Here is an 11,961-nt window from a genome sequence, read left to right on the forward strand (position 1 = left end):
TAAGTTGTTTTTCATTGAAATTGGTAGGTGAAAGATTATGTTTGGCTTTTGTTGGAAAAGGTAGATATTTTCCCAGAGCTAATACCAGGAAAAGTTCAATTTGCTCTACACCTTCCCCTCTTGTCTTTTGATATTTTTAAATTTACCTATTTTGGTGGATATGGAGTAGTTTTAATTTGTAGTCCTCTGAAAACTAATTTTTTTTTTTAGATATTTAAAACTGCCACATTCACTCCAAAGCCCATCCATCTCCTTCAGCATCCAAAGATTAAGCACATGTTCTGCTTAGCTATATAATAAAGTGGCAAACACGCTGCACCACTGACATCACAGGACAGTTGCCTATAAAACTAGACTTCTGATGCTGGGCCCCAGCTTCACTTTCTCACAGATCATCATCTTCATCCAGGAGAGCAGTTGTCTGAGCAACCTCTAAATCGTGCTGGTACTGTGCTGCCAAGACTGGGTCCATGACCACCTCTGGCGGGGCAAGAGCAGGCATGGCGACAAACTCCAGTCAGTTTTCTAGCAAACCTGAGGAAGGGCTTTTCAAAGTTGTGGTTACTTTTGGCAGAAATGTCATAGTACTGAAGATTCTTCTTTTGGTGGAAGACAATTGACTTTGCCTTAACCTTTCTGTCCTTAATATCCACTTTGTTGCCACATAACACAATTGGGATGTTCTCACACACTCGTACCAGATCTCTATGCCAGTTAGGCACATTCTTGTAAGTAACTCTTGATGTTACGTCAAACATTATAATGGCACAATGAGCTTGTATATGATAGCCGTCTCTCAGTCCACCAAATTTCTCCTGACCAGCTGTGTCCCATACATTGAACTTAATAGGTCCTCTGTTGGTATGGAACACAAGAGGATGGACCTCAACACCCAAGGTAGCTACATGCTTCTTCTCAAATTCACCAGTCAGATGATGCTTCACGAATGTAGTTTTTCCAGTACCACCATCACCAACCAAAACAAGTTTGAACTGAACTTGGGGTTCTCCTTGGGCAGCCATTGCGATGTTACACAGCTCGGGTCCTGGCGCCCTCACGGCCTCCGTGGCAGGGGAGAGAGGAGAACTCTCAGCCCAGAGGACTCGGGACTCCTCATGGCCACCGCCCGCCACTGCCTGGACCCCCCAACACCTGCCCCAGCCCCGGCCCCAATACCTTCTGAAAACTAATTTTTTGAGGATCTTTTTATTTATATTTATTGGCCACTTTGATATTCTCTCTTTTAGGAAGTATTAACATTAACAGTTGAATGACCTCTTTCTCATTTAATAGGAATTCTTCATATGTTCTGGGTATGAGCTTGTTGATACCTGTATATTGAGGTTATTTTCTCTCCGTTTTGTCTTATTTTTCATTCTCTTAATAATTTGTTTTAGTGAACCGAAGTTCTTAATTTTAACAAATCTCGTTATTTTTATACTACAATGATATATTTTGCTTTGTATTAACGTCGAGGCTAGTTTGTTTTAGCTTTCACATTTTAGTCTGCAACCAATATTGGAGTAATTTTGTATGTGATTTAAAATACAGCTCCAGGTTCTTTTAAATTTAAATATGCATTATTGAGAAGATTGTCATATGAAATTGTAGTAGAGACACATGAAAGAATCAAGTATAGACATAGTATTTCCTTTGGATGAGATTGAATCTCAAAAAACAACAAAAAAAGAAAAAGATAAAAGGGACATTCTGAGAAATGTCTCTTTATTTGATATTAGGGACATTTTAGTTTTGGATTAAGAGATAAATTCTGAAAAAGAGATACTAATATTATAAAATAAAAATATTTATTTAAAGATGTATTCAGATTTCCAGTTTCAACTCTGACATGTAAGGAAATTAGAAGTTGTCATTCTTACCCTTATAAGAAAAATGATGGGGAAAAAATCTGAAAGTCAGTGACTTATCGTGGGCTTATCAAAGAATTGAGGTTACAGGGCAAAATGAAAATTGAAAGTGTTAGTTGTAGTCGTGTGTGGATCTGCAACCCATGGACTATAGCCTGTCAGGCTCCTCTGTCCATGGAATTTCCCAGGCAAGAATACTAGAGTGGGTTGCCATTTCCTTCTTCAGGGGATCTTCCCAACACAGGGATGGAAACTGGCAAACCACTGACCAAAATCTGGAGAGACAGGTAAATGTAAAACGTCATAGATAAGATAAAGTTTCGTGGGACAGAAGCTGCTGTAGCTACAAGCTGGTAGAAACACTTAAATGTCACTTTTGATGAATTGTGGGAAGCAGACCTAGTGTGAAAAGGAGAAACTTCTGAAGGCCACAGCTTTAGAGACGATCTCCCACACTTTCTTGGAGGGGTTAAAAGAGCTTCTTGATGAGGGTGCAAGATGAGAGTGAAAAAGCTGGCTTAAAACTCGATGTTTAAAAAACTAAGATCATGGCATCCAGTCCCATCACTTCATGGCAAATAAAAGGACAAAAAGTGGAAGCAGTAACAGATTTTATTTTCTAGGGCTCCAAAATCACTGCAGAAGGTAACTGCAGCCCTGAAATGCTCCTTGAAAGGAAAGCTACACCAAACCTAGACAGCACATCAAAAAACAGACATCAGTTTGCTGACAAAGGTCCAGATAGTCAAGGGGAAAGTCACTCAGTCGTGTCTGATTCTTTGCAACCCCATGGACTATCCAGTTCATGGATTTCTCCAGGCCATAATATGGAGTGGGTAGCTGTTCCCTTATCCAGGGAATCTTCCTAACCCAGGGATTGAATCCAGTTCTCCTGCATTTTAGGTGGATTCTTTACCATCTGAGCCACCAGGGAAGGCTGGATAGTGAACGCTGTGATTTTACCAGTAGTTATGTACAGATGGAAGAGCCTTCCATAAGGAAGGCTGAGTGCTGAAGAATTGATGCTTTCAAATTATAGTGCTGGAGAAGACTCTTGAGAGTCCTTTGAACTGCAAGGAGATCAAACCAATCAACCCTAAAGGAAATCAACCCTGAATACTCATTGGAAGGACTGATGCTGAAGTTCCAGTGCTTTAGCTTCTTGGTGCGAAGAGCCAACTCATTGGAAAAGACTGTGATGCTGGGAAAGATTGAAGGCCAAAAGAGAAGTGGTGGCAGAAGATGAGATGGCTAGATAGCATCACTGAATCTCGGTGTACATGAATCTGAGCAAACTCTGGGAGTTAGTGAAGGACAGGGGAGCCTGGCATGCTGCAGTCCACAGGGTCGCAAAGACTTAGCATGACAACAGTCTCTATACTCACTGATCTTGTCTTCTCCTCTGTTCAGTGTGCTGTTAAAATTATTCAATAAGTTGTTAGTCTCAGATACTATATTTTGCTGTTGTGTTGTCCTAAAGTGTCCATTAAGATAATTTTATAGACTTTAAAGTTCTAAAAAGGAAATCATTTTTTATTCATTTCCTCATTATTTTCTATTATCTTTAATATATTAATCATGGTAATTTTAAAGTCCTTCTCTGCAACTCCATTTCCTTTATCATTACTGGGTTTGAACCTACATCTTGAATATCAGCAACTACCTGTTGTTTTTTGCTTGTTTAGTAATTTATAATTGTATATTAAACATTTGAATTATTTTATGTGGGAGTTAATGATTGTATATATTCCTCTAGATTTGTCATATTTTGCTCTGGCAAGGAGTAAATTACCAGCCCCTACTTTGAATGGCTTAATTTAAGAACTTCTAGTCCTGGTTTATGCTAGTTATCCTTTTACTCCTAGCTTTTTGTCCTCAATTGCAAGGCTGACCTTTCGAGATGAAAAACTCTGTTTGGAAAAAATTTCTATTCTAATGGACCCAAAATCCAGTTTGTGAAGCTTCTAAAATCTCTACTCAAACTTTTAGTATCCCAACCACTATTCTCTGCTATATCTCCCAGTGTTTCATAATAAACATGCAAACTTTATGAGTTGGCCAAAGACCAGAGGGAAAATTTTTTTTAAACTTTTTATTTTGTACTGAGGTATAGATGATTAATGAACAATGTTGTAATAGTTTCAGACGAACAGCAAAGGTACTTGGCCATACATATATATGTATCCGTTCTCCCCCAAACCCCCATCCCATCCAGGCTGCCACATAACACTGAGCAGGGGTCCATGTGCTATATTGTAGGTCCTTGTTGTTATCCATTTTAAATATAGCAGTGTGTACATGCCCATTGCAAACTCCCTAACTATCCCTTGCCCCTACACTCCCCCCTAGCAACAATAGGCTCATTCTTGAAGTCTGTGAGTCTGTTTTTGTTTTGTAAGTTCATTTGCATCGTTTCTTTTTAGAGTCCACACATAAGGGATATCATATGATATTTCTCCTCCTCTGTCTGACTTACCTCACTCAACATGACACTCTCTAGGTCCATCCATGTTGTTGCAGTAGCATTATTTCATTCTTTTCAATGGCTGAGTAATGTTCCATTGTATATATGTACCACATTTTCTTTATCCATTCCTCTCTCAGTGAATATTTAGATTGCTTCCATGTCTTAGCTATTGTAGACAGTACTGCAGTGAACATTGGGGTGCATGTATCTTTTTGAATCATGTTTTTCTCCAGATATATACCCAGGAATGGGACTGCAGGGTCATATGATAGGTCTGTTTTTATTTAAGGCACCTCTATACTGTTCTCGATAGTGGCTGTACCAATTTACATTTCCACATACACTCCAACAGTGTAAGAGTGTCCCCTTCCCAGAGGGAAATTTTAATGCATATTTTTGGCCTCCTTGTGTTGGTCTTCTTCTCTTTAGTACTCTGATCCTCTAATCCCAACCGGTTATGTAACCCAGAACTCTGATCTTTGCTTTCTCCACCCAGTGAAACAGCACTCTCTGACTGTGTTCTATTTTCCTGGCTAACAGTTTGGAAAATGCCTCATTGAAAAAGCCAATGAGTGTAGGGCGCACCTCATCCTTCTCTCTTCTCTCAAGGATCATAAATAGCCCTGAGCGGTAGCTTTTCAATGCTTACAAATTTTTTTATATATATAAAATTTTCCAGTTTATTTTGTACTTTCAATCAGATAATGCATTTTAGGTATTTTTGAATTTTTTGTGCTTTAGTCTATGACCTTTATCCTCCTAAAAACTGTAAGATGAAATAGAGAACAGGAACTAAAATTTTCAATAACAATGCAGAGTGTTTGTTTCCTTTGAAATATAAAACAATTACAAGAAAATGTCATTTTAAAACTAGGTTTTCTTATGAAAGATTAATTTTATGTGCTGAATACTTGGCCCCAGAACACTGAAGTTCTTGAGAAGATAAATGGCTGTTTGAGCTAGTCAGCAGCCTAGGAGGGAAATAATAAAAGTAATACATCCAAACTGGGTAATTTGAGGAGTGTTTAAAAAAATGACTGTTTTTGAAAAGCATGTGGATAAAGTATAGGGAAACCACAAGAAGTTATGCTGCACCTGAGACTAGTGAATCATGGCACTAACACCACCCTTAGGACAGAAGGAACTAAAAGACAAAAAGGGCTATTTTGAGAGAAATTCCTCAATAGGAGCTGAGGTCTTTAGTCAAGGGGCTTGCCAACACATTTCACTCCACAAAAAGGAAGCCAGGAAGAAAACGTACATTCAGATCTCATTTTCCTCCCTTCCCCTAAACTTCTGCTGGGCTTACCCAACTGAACAGAATGTCAGAGGACAAGGGAGCTTGTTAATGTAATCCACGCAAGTCCAGTATTTCAGAATGCGGAGTAGGGTGGAGATAAGTAAGGAGTGTTTCTATTTGAGCAAATAAAGACTATCCAGCACAGCAGTGACAGTGTTTTCCCCCTTAACAGTAATTCCAGCTTGGATTTATTTTTCTTCTCAAATGAGGTAATAATTTACAACACACGTATGTAATATTTGTCACACCTCAGTTAAGTAATTAAAATGGAGTTTAATTTGGGACTATAGTAGCTAATTATTTAAGAATTTATTAATTACCCACTGAACTAAACTGTTTTATAAACTGAAATTGAGAATTGCTATTTATCCTATTTCAACTTTCTAGCTGATTTGAAGTTGTGAAAATAGTTAAATGTTCTTTCTCCTTACTTTTGCCTCTCTTTACTTTTCCCTTTTATTAAAATCTCAGAGATTTGAGGCCTGAGCCCAGTGGGTCTCTTCCGTTATAATCTACTTAGAGTCTTAATACCTCAGGAAAAGACTTCCTATCCTATGAGGTCACTTATAGGTTACTTTCACAATACAAGTAATCTGTATAGAATATTTTGTACCTAAGAAAAAGATTTCACAGGAGGACAAATCCTTATAGCCAAGGAACACATTTTAGTGGAGTTTAAATTGTTCTCCAAGGTGATCATAATTTGTATTGAGACATCATGTTACAAAACAAATCACTCTGTGGTTCTTTTGATTATATGGAAAGTTCCAGGTTTTTTTTTGTAGTCTTCAAGACTTCTCAAACAGTTTGTGATATCCGCCTTTAAATAAGGAAAGAGTATTCTATTCAACTTCAGAATCATCAGGGCCATAGCCATTATCAAATGGAATCTATTAATACAGTTACTTTGTTTTCTTATATTAATTTCTTTAAAATTACAGTCTATTAAGAGTAGGCTTAATAGGCTCTGAACTGATTTCTTGTATAGATTTAAGTAAAATAAGTCACTTTAAAGAAAATTATTAAGTTAATAATAATATAGACAGCATGAACATATATGGCAAACCTTATTAAGGTGATAATGAATTACTAAGGTTTCAGGGAAATGGACAGGGTCTTTGTTCTTGTTCACTGTTGAATTCACAAGTCTTTGAACAATCAACATATATTTCTGTGACTGAATCATTTATTGGAATTTAAGACAGAGTAGCAAGTAGGAATATCCTTGGAGAAATACCCTCAAACTATATCATATAGACCAGTCTATATTTTTTCTGTCCAGGAGATTGATCCTACTGTTAAGAATGTATTGCTTATCTTCAAATTCTGTCTCACTATATAATTAAAAATATTTTTGAAATATAACAAATTTTAAATTTGAACTATTGCTAGGGACTTTTTAATATCCCTTAAAGTTTAATAAGTAATGTCTTACTTAACTGTTTATCAGAGTAACAAAATACGAATTACTTTATGTTAAGAATAATGAATTTATAGATTATTTTGATCATTTACAATGTAAATCACTACAGATTTCCATTACACCTAAGCTTTTATTACTAAACCACAAAAATTAGCAGGCTATTTGACTACAAAATTGAATTTTATTTCCTATAGTGTTAAAAAGATATGAAAATTAACTGCGTGAGAGTGCCTTAATTAGGCATCAAAACATGTTTAAATTAGGAAGACAAAAGCCTTTATAGGTCATTAAAGAGCAACGAATTTTCAGGGCTTTATACAAATTTATCTATTAGTTAAAGGATTTTTTTAAAAAGAAAAAAACAAATGGCCAAATGTAACCTATCCTGTAAATATATATTTTACTGAGGATGCTGTCAGTGGAAGGATGGTTAAAACAAACCTGTCTTTCCTTTCATTCCCTGTTTGATACAGCTAACGTTTCATCAGTGGTTTGATGAATTGAACTCTTTCTAGTAAAAGATACTAAATATGAGATATTTCTTGGAGCATTCATGAGAAATTAACTTTTGATTGTGTCAGACTATTTAGATTTTACTATGGTTGATTCCGACAGCATTGCTAAGTCTATTTTGACTTATATAGTGTATGTAATATAATCTAATATATTTTAATAGTTATAGTAAAAGACTTGGCCCAAAAGAAACCTCATACCCATTAGCATTCATTTCCCATTCTTCACTCCCCTTGACTCTTGGCAACCACTAATCTACTTTCTGGTAATATGGATTTTTTTCTATTCTGGACATTTCATGTAAACAGAATTATTCAGTATGTGTCTGTAAATGACTTATTTTACTGAGAATAGTTTTTCAAGGTTCATTCATGTACTTCATTCCTCTTAGAGCTGAATAATATTCCATTTTATGCATATATTACATTTTGTTTATTCATTTATTTATACACAGTCAGATTGTTTCTATTGTATTTTTAAAGTTAATAATGCTGCTGTGGATGTTTGAGTACAGTTTTTTATATGAACATATATTTTCAGTTCTTTTGAGTCTGTACTGAAAATTGGAATAGCTGGGTAATGTAACTCTAGGTTTACTTTGTTTTGAAAACAATGAAGCCATTTCCAAAGCATCCGCCATTTTACATCCCCATCCGCAATTTATGAAGATTCATGTATTTCCACATTATCACTGACACTTGTTACTGATCGCCCTTTTGAATACATTATGGTAAGTGTAAAGTGGTGTCTCCTTGTGGTTTTGACTTTGTATTTCCCTAGTAACTAGTGATATTGATTATCATTTCATGTCCTTCTTGGCTGTTGGTATATCATCTTTGGAAAGATATCTCTTTTGATCTTGTGTCTACATTTTAATTGGGTCATTTACCTTTTAATCATTGTGTTGTAAGGTATTTTTAAAATGTATTTTGGATACTAGTCCCTTATCAGAGATGTTCAATACAAATATTCTCTCCCTGTAATTTGATTTTAACTATAGAAGAACTGTTGAAAAGTTAGCATTGGGTGATGAGTTGGGAGAGATGAGGAAGGAAGAAGGAAAAGTAATTATGACCTTACTGGAGTAATTCAAGAGAGGTGATGAGGCAATAGTGATAGAAATGGAGAGGAAACAGGGGAAATTTAAAGAGTTTCTTTCTATATGATTTGATAATAACATAAAATAGATTTAAAAAGCTGGCTTTGTTGTGAGACAGTCCAAGTTGTAATCTTTGCTCCTCTGCTTCCTAGCTGAATGATCATGGTGCTTATGGTGTTTGGAGAAAATAAGTTGTACTCACAATTTTTATTTTAAAAATGGCTCATAGATATTACTTTTTGTTCAAATTTGCTCAAATACTGAAGTTTTTGGGACATTTTAGAAGAAAAAAGTTCTGAAGGACCTATGAGCAAATTTTAATGAAAACTATGCTTCTGGGAATTTTGGAAGAAAAGTGTATGTAACACCTGTGTTCACCTCTGACTAGCTATGTGATCTTGGGCAATTAAATATCTTTGGAAATCGGTTCTCTCATCTGTGAAATTGGATATTTCTCCCATATGGCACTAGAAAAAGAAAGTAATGTGGTAGTTAATAGCATGATTTTTGAACTCAAACTTACGCCAGCTATGATCTGTTTTAACTTTTGGAAATTAATAACTTACTGTACTTCAGTATCACCTGGAAAAATGGAAATAGTGTTTAACATCAAAGTGATGTTATGAAGATTGAACTTACAAATTAAACTCAGTCTGGTATATGATAAATATAATTCCTGATGAATATTAGCTGTTATTATAAATGTTACATAAAATAAGTAGAGAACTGATTTTATAGTAATAAATACATGCTTGGTGCTATCCTTACAATAACCATTATTACTAGATGTCAGAGAAAGAAAAATTGAGAGGTTAAGGATGAACATGGATTCTAGTTTGATAAAGATCATGCTGTCATTTGTTATTAAAGAAAAGTAGCATGCCAAAAGGAAAATAAAGACAATATTTGAGCATATTAATTCAGATAACTTGGTAAAATGTCCAGTGGACAACTGATCATATTCATTTAAGATACAATTAAAAGTTGAACTTTATGACCACTTTATGACAAATTAGCAGATTTTGTCATTCTAGGCTTTAGTTGGAGAGAAGGCTAATGTAATGGGAAAATACAGTATGTATGATCCTTGGTTCACTTGGAAGCAGAGGATGAGAGGAGAGAAACACTAAAAAAGAAGTTCAAGGTAAACTGATCGTAAAAGTGATACGAGGAAGTGGGGAAAAGGGTCTTTTGTTTGAACCTTTAGTCATCCATTCTGGATTTATAAGTGAAGGAGTGTGTGTCCAAGGAAGTTAACTGTAATAATTATAAGTTATGAATTCAAAGCAGTTATTTGCCTTTATAACTTTTCTGGCTTTTGGGGCTTCCCTGGTGGCTCTGCAGTAAAGAATCCACCTGGCAAGGAGGAGACGTGGGTTTGATCCCTGGATCGGGAATATCCCCTGGAGAAGGAAATGGCAGCCCACTCCAATATTCTTGCCTGGGAAATCCCATGGACAGAAGACCCTGGCAGGCTACAGTCCATGGGGTTGCAAAGAGTTGGACCCAACTTAGCAACTAAACAACAACAAGGTTTTTGTAATAGGGAAGAGAAATATACTTAAAGTAATTACATTAGTCAGGGTCCTGGTAAGACACACATGTGGATTCAAGTTTGACAGTGAAGGAGAGTTTAGCAAAATATCTCTTTAGAATGGTGAGAGCGTAGTTTAGAAAAATCAAGGTGGGGGTATGCTGTTCCTGTGCAACTGACAACCAGCGTGCCTTTACTAGCCATAGATGGAAAGCGGCAGGGGAGCTGGCAATGATAAGATCCTGGAGAAAGACGTTTGCAGAGAAGGTGATGTGTCAGCTGACCACAAACAACCAGAGGTGATGTCACATGGGGGAATATGGAAGAATGAATATCTTCACACCAACCCCCACCCTGCCTCCCCCTCTCTCTCATCTCCTGGCTTTGTCTCACTGTCTGAGGCCAAAGCCTGTGGGCAAGGAAATTGATGCCTGCTAGGTTCAGCTCCCTGAGACACAGAGAAAGATTGAGAAGGTATCTAGAGTGCGAGCAAAACTTGAATAGCTAAAATAAATTCTTGCCTCACACAGGAGAAAATCAGTTCAATGTGTTAAAATATAAAATAGTGGTTTAAATGAGGTTTCAAATTATGCTTAATTTACTTTACCATACAACTCTGATGTGTCCCACAACTGAAAAATAAATTCATGGGAAGATTTAATCAGAAATAAGAAAATTACTTTAGAAAAAAAATCAATCTTCCTAATGGCTACATAATAAACCAACAGACTTTAAAGTGTGTCTGCATAATAACCAACTTGCTGTGATTGTCCAAGCCCTGCCGGGTTCAATATGAGTGCTATGAAGTGGAATGAAAGGATATGGTGAAACAGAGTTTCTCAATTGATTTTAATAACCTTTGAAATTAAAAATAGATGTTCTCTAACAAATAAACTTCTCAATTTTCAATGAAAGACTTATTACACTGTAGCTTTTCAAACAAGTTCTGGTATTAAAGAAAAGTGGATTTGTATATACCACTTATTTCATTTTTATTGTACAGTATCCATAACCCATTTTCTAATTTAAAAAATCATATTCCATAATGATAATGGATGATCATCATATAATCAGGTAAAGTAATAAGGATAACAATTAAATTTCTATAAATTTTGATTGAATTTAGAAATATTTTTTCCTTAGTATCTTAAAATTGCTTTTATCAATCTAGCATCACACTTTTCAGTTTTTTCCTTACCAATGTGATAACTGATTGTGCATGGTTTATTGCCGATTCACAGTTACCACTGGAGATGATGAAGCAGGAAGAGATACCCAACAGAACCATCTAAATTTCAGACATATTTTTCCCTGTGCCTATCACTAGCACCAACCTTATCACTTTATGATAATCATGTCCCATTACTCTTCCCAGGATAGTGACTTTCTCTTGCCTGCTTGTGATTTGGTACCAGGAATCCAAAACGTCCAGGTGGCAACTAAAGCTGTAGATTTAGTAGCAAACCCTTGCTATGTCCCTTGATAGAAGCATTCCATCTCATACCCCTTCCCAAACCAGTGTCTGTAATCCAGTGGAGGCTAAAGTTGTGGGAGAGTCGAGCAAACATTCCCCAAGTGGGTTAGTAGGCGTGATGATGAGGGAGCCTATCCTTATGCCCATACCTTGGCCCCAACCCTATGTATTAAGCTTTTGAGAAAAGATCACCACACAGTGGCTTTTACCTTAAAGCATATACTGAATCTTGGGAATTCCCTGGTGGTCCAGTGAATCCATGCTTTCACTTAAGACTCTACTT

General features: G+C 36.2%; 1 pseudogene; it reads right to left on the bottom strand.

Moving 5' to 3' along the window:
* Positions 1 to 217: 217 nt before the first annotated feature.
* Positions 218 to 1,022, bottom strand: LOC122674444 (annotated as a pseudogene).
* Positions 1,023 to 11,961: the final 10,939 nt, after the last annotated feature.

The sequence above is a fragment of the Cervus elaphus genome, chromosome 18 (assembly GCF_910594005.1).
Source record: "Cervus elaphus chromosome 18, mCerEla1.1, whole genome shotgun sequence".
Lineage (NCBI taxonomy): Eukaryota > Metazoa > Chordata > Mammalia > Artiodactyla > Cervidae > Cervus > Cervus elaphus.